The 6,000-nt window shown below is 44.9% G+C and overlaps 1 protein-coding gene across 1 annotated transcript in view; it reads right to left on the bottom strand.

Moving 5' to 3' along the window:
* DDX58 (DExD/H-box helicase 58) overlaps nt 1–6,000 on the bottom strand; it is an 88,725-nt gene that overhangs the window by 16,962 nt on the left and 65,763 nt on the right. The window lies entirely within an intron of this gene.

Below are 6,000 nucleotides of genomic sequence, written 5' to 3'. Positions count from 1 at the left end.
ATTGAAAAATGGAATGGGGTTAAATAATCTAGAAATAAGGAAGATATGTTAATAAGGCATATGCAAAACATTTGTTTTGTGGGAGAGCACAGATAAATCCGGGGTTTGCTCCTGATTTGCATTGCAGAAAGTGGTTCTGTTTGAGTCAGACTGTACTTAATTTCTATTCCTTGTTCAGTCAGCAGTTCCTCGCACTCATCCAGCGTGACAAAAATAAATTAATCACCCAGCTGTAGCCAGGAATAACCTTTCTAACTACAGCTGAATGTTTTGACACACCTAACTGCAGGTATCTGCCCTGGAGAGGTGATGCCTGTCTGTGCTGCATCCTCCAGTCCTTAAGTGCTATGAGCTCTGGATGCACTTCAGGTTCCCACTGAAGTCCAAAAGAAGTGTCACACAGCCTCCACCACACAATTTGCACCTCCATTTCAAGCAAATGCTGTCATTTCCCTCACTGAGCAGGCTGAATGTTGCTAGGTAAGGGCAGGGTAAGTTGTTGTCCCATAAGGCTGCCAGGCAGACAGGGTCTGATAAGAGCAATGAACAGACCTAGATGTTGCAGATAAATTGACATGAAAACAAAGGCAGATGAGAAAGCAAAGTGTGGCATTATACAGAAGACTGTTTGTTACGCTGCTTTTTTTGAGGGCTTGTGCCAAAATAAAGTAAAAGACTGTGGTAAAACCAGTGTCATGGATGAGAAAGAGTTCAGTATGTTGTACCCAGCGTCTCCACCACCTAACACCAGACAAAGAGAGGTGACACAGCACTTCAACCATCAGCAGTGAAAAGCTACAATACCTTGTTTTGTGCCTCCACTATTGTGGTGAAAATGCTGTCACAAAAGAGTTCTAGTGGAAAATTGAACTTTAGACACTTAAGCCAAGCTCTCCTTTTATATTGCAAAACTTGGTGCTTCAGGACACAATAAAAAAAAGATGAAGTTACACAGTTTCACACTGATGGAAGATCAGTGGTTCTTAGTCTAACATGCTATATGTGCTTTTCCAGCTTCTATCATCTTAATTGTTGTACCACTCTCCTAAAAATTTCTTGTATGTTCATTTCACCTAAGCAACTCTGTGTCTGAACTTATCTTCATGGAAGTAACCTACGTTTTCCAAGCTTCTAGGTGATTTAATCACTATCACTGAAGTTAGCAATAAGATTTTTAACCAGATAAAATTTTCAGTCATCTTCTGTACCAATTAACGTCACACTAATAGAAATATTGTGTTATTTTGAATTTATTAATACATTTAAAGGACATATCACAGAATCACAGAATGGTTTGCTTTGGAAGGGACCTTAAAAGATGATCATAGAATCATAGAATCATAGAATCATAGAATTGGCTGGGTTGGAAGGGACCTCAGAAATCATCAAGTCCAACCCTTGAACCACCATTGCGGTTGCTAGACCATGGCACTGAGTGCCACACCCAGTCTCTTTTTAAATATCTCCAGGGACGGAGAATCCACTACTTCACTGGGCAGCCCATACAAATGTCTGATCACCCTCTCCCTAAAGAAATTCTTTCTAATATCTAACCTAAACTTCCCCTGGCACAACTTAAGACCATGCCCTCTTGTCTTGTTGAAAGTCATCTGGCAAAAGAGACCAACCCCCACCTAGCTCCCACTTTCTCTCAGGTAGTTGTAGACAGCAATGAGGTCTCCCCTGAGCCGCCTCTTCTCCAGGCTGAACACCCCCAGCTCCCTCAGCCTCTCCTCATAGGGTCTGTGCTCGAGTCCCTTCACCAGCCTGGTTGCCCTCCTTTGGACCTGCTCCAGCACCTCAATCTCCTTCCTAAACTGGGGGGCCCAGAACTGGACACAGTACTCAAGGTGTGGCCTCACCAGGGCTGAGTACAGGGGCAGTATCACTTCCTTGGACCTGCTGGCCACACTGTTCCTGATCCAGGCCAGGATGCCATTGGCCTTCTTGGCCACCTGGGCACACTGCTGGCTCATGTTCAGCTTCCTGTCAATCCAGACTCCCAGGTCCCTTTCTGCCTGGCTGCTCTCCAGCCACTCTGTCCCCAGCCTGTAGCGCTGCATGGGGTTGTTGTGGCCAAAGTGCAGGACCCGACACTTGGCCTTGTTGAACCTCATCCTGTTGGAATCAGCCCAACTCTCCAGTCTGTCCAGGTCCCTCTGCAGAGCCCTCCTGCCTTCCAGCTGATCCACAATCCCCCCCAGCGTAGTGTCATCTGCGAATTTGCTGATGATGGACTCAATCCCCTCATCTAAATCATCAATGAAGATATTAAACAGAACTGGGCCCAGCACTTATCCCTGGGGGACACCACTAGTGACCGGCTGCCAACTGGATGCAGCCCCGTTCAGCACCACTCTCTGGGCCCGGCCCTCCAGCCAGTTTCTAACCCAGCACAGGGTGCTCCTGTCCAAGCTGTGGACTGACAGCTTTTTCAGGAGGATGCTGTGGGAGACGGTGTCAAATGCTTTGCTAAAGTCCAGGTAGACCACAACCACAGCCTTCCCCTCATCCACTATACAGGTCCCCTGATCATAAAAGGAGATCAGGTTGGTCAGGGATGACCTGCCCTTCCTAAACCCGTGCTGGCTGGGTCTAATCCCTTGCCCATCCTGCAGGTGCTGTGTGATTACACTGAGGATGATCTGCTCCATAACCCTGCCAGGCACTGAGGTCAGGCTGATGAACCTGTAGTTTCCCGGGTCCTCTTTCCAGCCCTTTTTGTGGATTGGCGTGACATGCGCCAACTTCCAATCATCTGGGATGTCCCCAGTGAGCCAGGACTGTTGGTAGATGATAGAGAGAGGCTTGGCGAGCTCTTCTGCCAGCTCCTTCATTACCCTTGGGTGGATCCCATCTGGTCCCATAGACTTGTGGGGATCCAAGCATCTCAGTAGGTCACTGACTGTGTCCTACAGGGTTACAGGGGGGCTGTTTAGATTCTTGTCACCTTCTATAAGCTCCAGAAGCCAGCTGTCCTCAGGGTAACCTGTCTTTCTCTTGAAAACTGAGGTAAAGAAGGTGTTAAATACCTCAGCCTTTTCTTCATCTTTGACAACTGTATTCCCACCTGTGTCCAGTAAAGAATGGATGTTTTCCTTGCCCCTTCTTTTGCTGCTGATGTATCTGTAGAAGGACTTTTTTTTATCCTTCACAGAGGTGGTGAGATTCCGTTCACATTGTGCCTTTGTCTCTAATTTTCTTTCTACATGACTTAACAATATTCCTAAATTACTCCTGAGTAGTTAAGCCCTTTTTTCCATAATTGGTAGGCCCTCTTCTTAACCCTAATTTCTTTCAGAGTCTCCCAATTCAGCCAGACCCGTCGTCTTCTCCGCCGGCTCGCCTTTCAGCACACTGGGACAGCCTGCTCCTGTGCTTTCAGAATTTGCTCCTTGAAGTACAACCATCCCTCCTGGACCCCTCTGTTTTCAAGGTCTGTTTCCCAGGGTATACTCCGAACAAGTCTTCTGAATAGGCCAAAATCTGCCCTCCGGAAGTCCAGCGTAGAGGTCTTATTGACGACCCTTCTTGTATCCCTGAATATTGAAAACTTTATTATTTCATGGTCGCTAAGTCCCAGGTGTCCACCAATCATCACATCTCCCACCAGCTCCTCTCTGTTTGTGAAAAGAAGGTCAAGCGAGGCGCCATCCCTGGTGGGCTCATTTACTAGCTGGAGCAGGAAATTATCCTCTATACACTCTAGGAATCTCCTAGACTGCTTCCTCTCTGTGGTGTGGAGCTCCCAGCAGATGTCTGGTAGATTAAAGTCGCCCACGAGAACAAGGGATGACGATTTGGAGACATCCGCCAGCTGCCTGTAGAATAATTCATCGTCCTCATCATCTTGATTGGGTGGTCTGTAACAGACTCCCATCACGATATCAGCCTTGTTCGCCTTTCCTCTGATTCTAATCCACAGGCACACCAACCCAGCCAATTCTATGATTCTATGATTCTATGATTATTGCTGACCTCAACTTCTACAGTGTCAAGAGACTTTAACATACAGAGCTACCCCTCCGCCTCTCTTACCCTGCCTGTCCCCCTGTTTTAAACCCCCTGCCAACAGCAGGGACAGCTCCCACTAGACCAGGTTTCTCCAAGCCCCTCTATTTTGAAGTCAAGTGGCTGATCTAATTGGTATCATCTTTACACACCTTAAATCCTCCTCATTAATACCTTTCATGTTTGCTACTCAGAAGGCTTATCTTCCACAAAAATCTACTGCCATTTAGCAGGCAGCTACAATAAACCACTTCCATACCACTGGATTGTATTATTTCTCTGTGATCCATGTGCTCTCACATGACCTGTTACATCCTTCTTTACAAGGAAATCGATCAGTAATTTCAAGGCACGTACATCCAAATGTGCAGAGGTAACTTTGCTTTCATGTTGTTGTTGGACCTCTTCAGCGACGAGGAATTCAGGTCTTGGGGTACTGTTGTCTTATACTATGCCATGGGAATTTACAAACTAACCGCAACAGACTCTGATTCATTCTGCTGCTGACTTTCACATTCCTCTCTCAAACACCTGAAAAGAACATTCTTAGTCATAAAGCAAACTGATTTTCAGTCAGACACCCAGGGTAAAGCTGGAACTTAACTGTTTACTTTCCTTCTCAATAATCATGTTGGCTTGGTTTCTCATCACGCATTCTGTTTACTCTTTGCTGAAGTTCTGCTTCTTTTCCATGCTCTTACAAAGGCACATGGTGCTGTCTCTCTCACCTCACTGGACATCCCATGTTTTATGGAACACTTAAATGGAAGGCCAGCTCTTGCTCTGCCCACTGCACAAATAGACAGGTTGGAGATGGTGTTTTCCTGAGAAAGACTGGTGCTTTGGGAAGGTTGAAAAAGAGCCCAGTGGAACAATTCATGTGGTGGAAAGAAGGGATATCTCCGGCTGTGGGAGCTGGCCAGACACCAAGGAGGAAGTGTGGAAAAAGTAAGGAAAAGGAATCCATAGGCTCATGATTTCGGTGTGTCTAGTGAAGAGAAAGAAAATTGGAAACTTACAAGGAGGACAGATAACCTAAATCCAAGTCAGAAATATTCATGGCCTTAGCTGTAGTAGGACTTTCTATATGTAACAGAGATCCAAGGGGGGCTTAGAAAGTATTCTCAGAAGACCATGACTAAAGACAGAATTATGATCACTCTACAGACAAAGTTGAATGGCTATAAGAAGAATATTAGCAAAGTCTGAGAAAGTTTTCCATCCTGTGCTAAGGTAGCACTAATCATATTCTATCAGAAGTCTGAGCTACCGGCACAGATATTGAAGGGAAAGGTGAATTAAAAACAAACAAACCAAAACCAAACCAAAAACGAAACCAAAACAAAAAATTGCCACATACAGTCTTTCAAAATTAGTGGGTTTTTCTTGTTTCTAGAGACTGTTAATTTTTTAAAACCAAAAAATTTAGTTTTTAAGCAACTCTCCCTCTCTGCAAGGCATGTTGTAAAAAGTATCTTTTGAAGGAAATCCTTCAAAACAAATGGGACCAAATGGTGTACATGAAAGTGAGCCTGTTATACTACTAATACTACTAAAAAACCCCAAAACAAACAAATAAAAAAAGCTGTTGTCCTTCTAAATACCTATACAGACTTCTCCAGAAGAAGCTGTACATCAGCTGGCAAGTGCTACCACTTTTAAGATGCTAACATTTAAACACTAAGTGGGGGGTTGCAACATCTTAAAGACCAAGAGAAAGTCTGTGCTGTCATGCCATTCCACCACAGGCACCTTTTGTGCTTTATGTCATGTTGCCTGTAAAGAAGGAGAGAGCTTGGAATCAAGTCTCATTTCCCCAGTTTCAGCAAGACACTTGGTATCTGCCACTTGCCTGGTAAGGTTTTCCACTAAGAGAAAAATTGCAGGGCACAAGTATATCCACCACAGATACGGTTTTTGAGTGAAACAAGAAGTCATAAAAATATCAGTGAGATAGAGGCAGGTACATAAAAGAGCCCCACCAACATA

Source organism: Calypte anna, chromosome Z (genome assembly GCF_003957555.1).
Source record: "Calypte anna isolate BGI_N300 chromosome Z, bCalAnn1_v1.p, whole genome shotgun sequence".
In the NCBI taxonomy this organism is placed as follows: Eukaryota; Metazoa; Chordata; class Aves; order Apodiformes; family Trochilidae; genus Calypte; species Calypte anna.
Note: the sequence above shows the minus strand (reverse complement) of the source record. Positions and strands in the feature narration are given on the sequence as shown.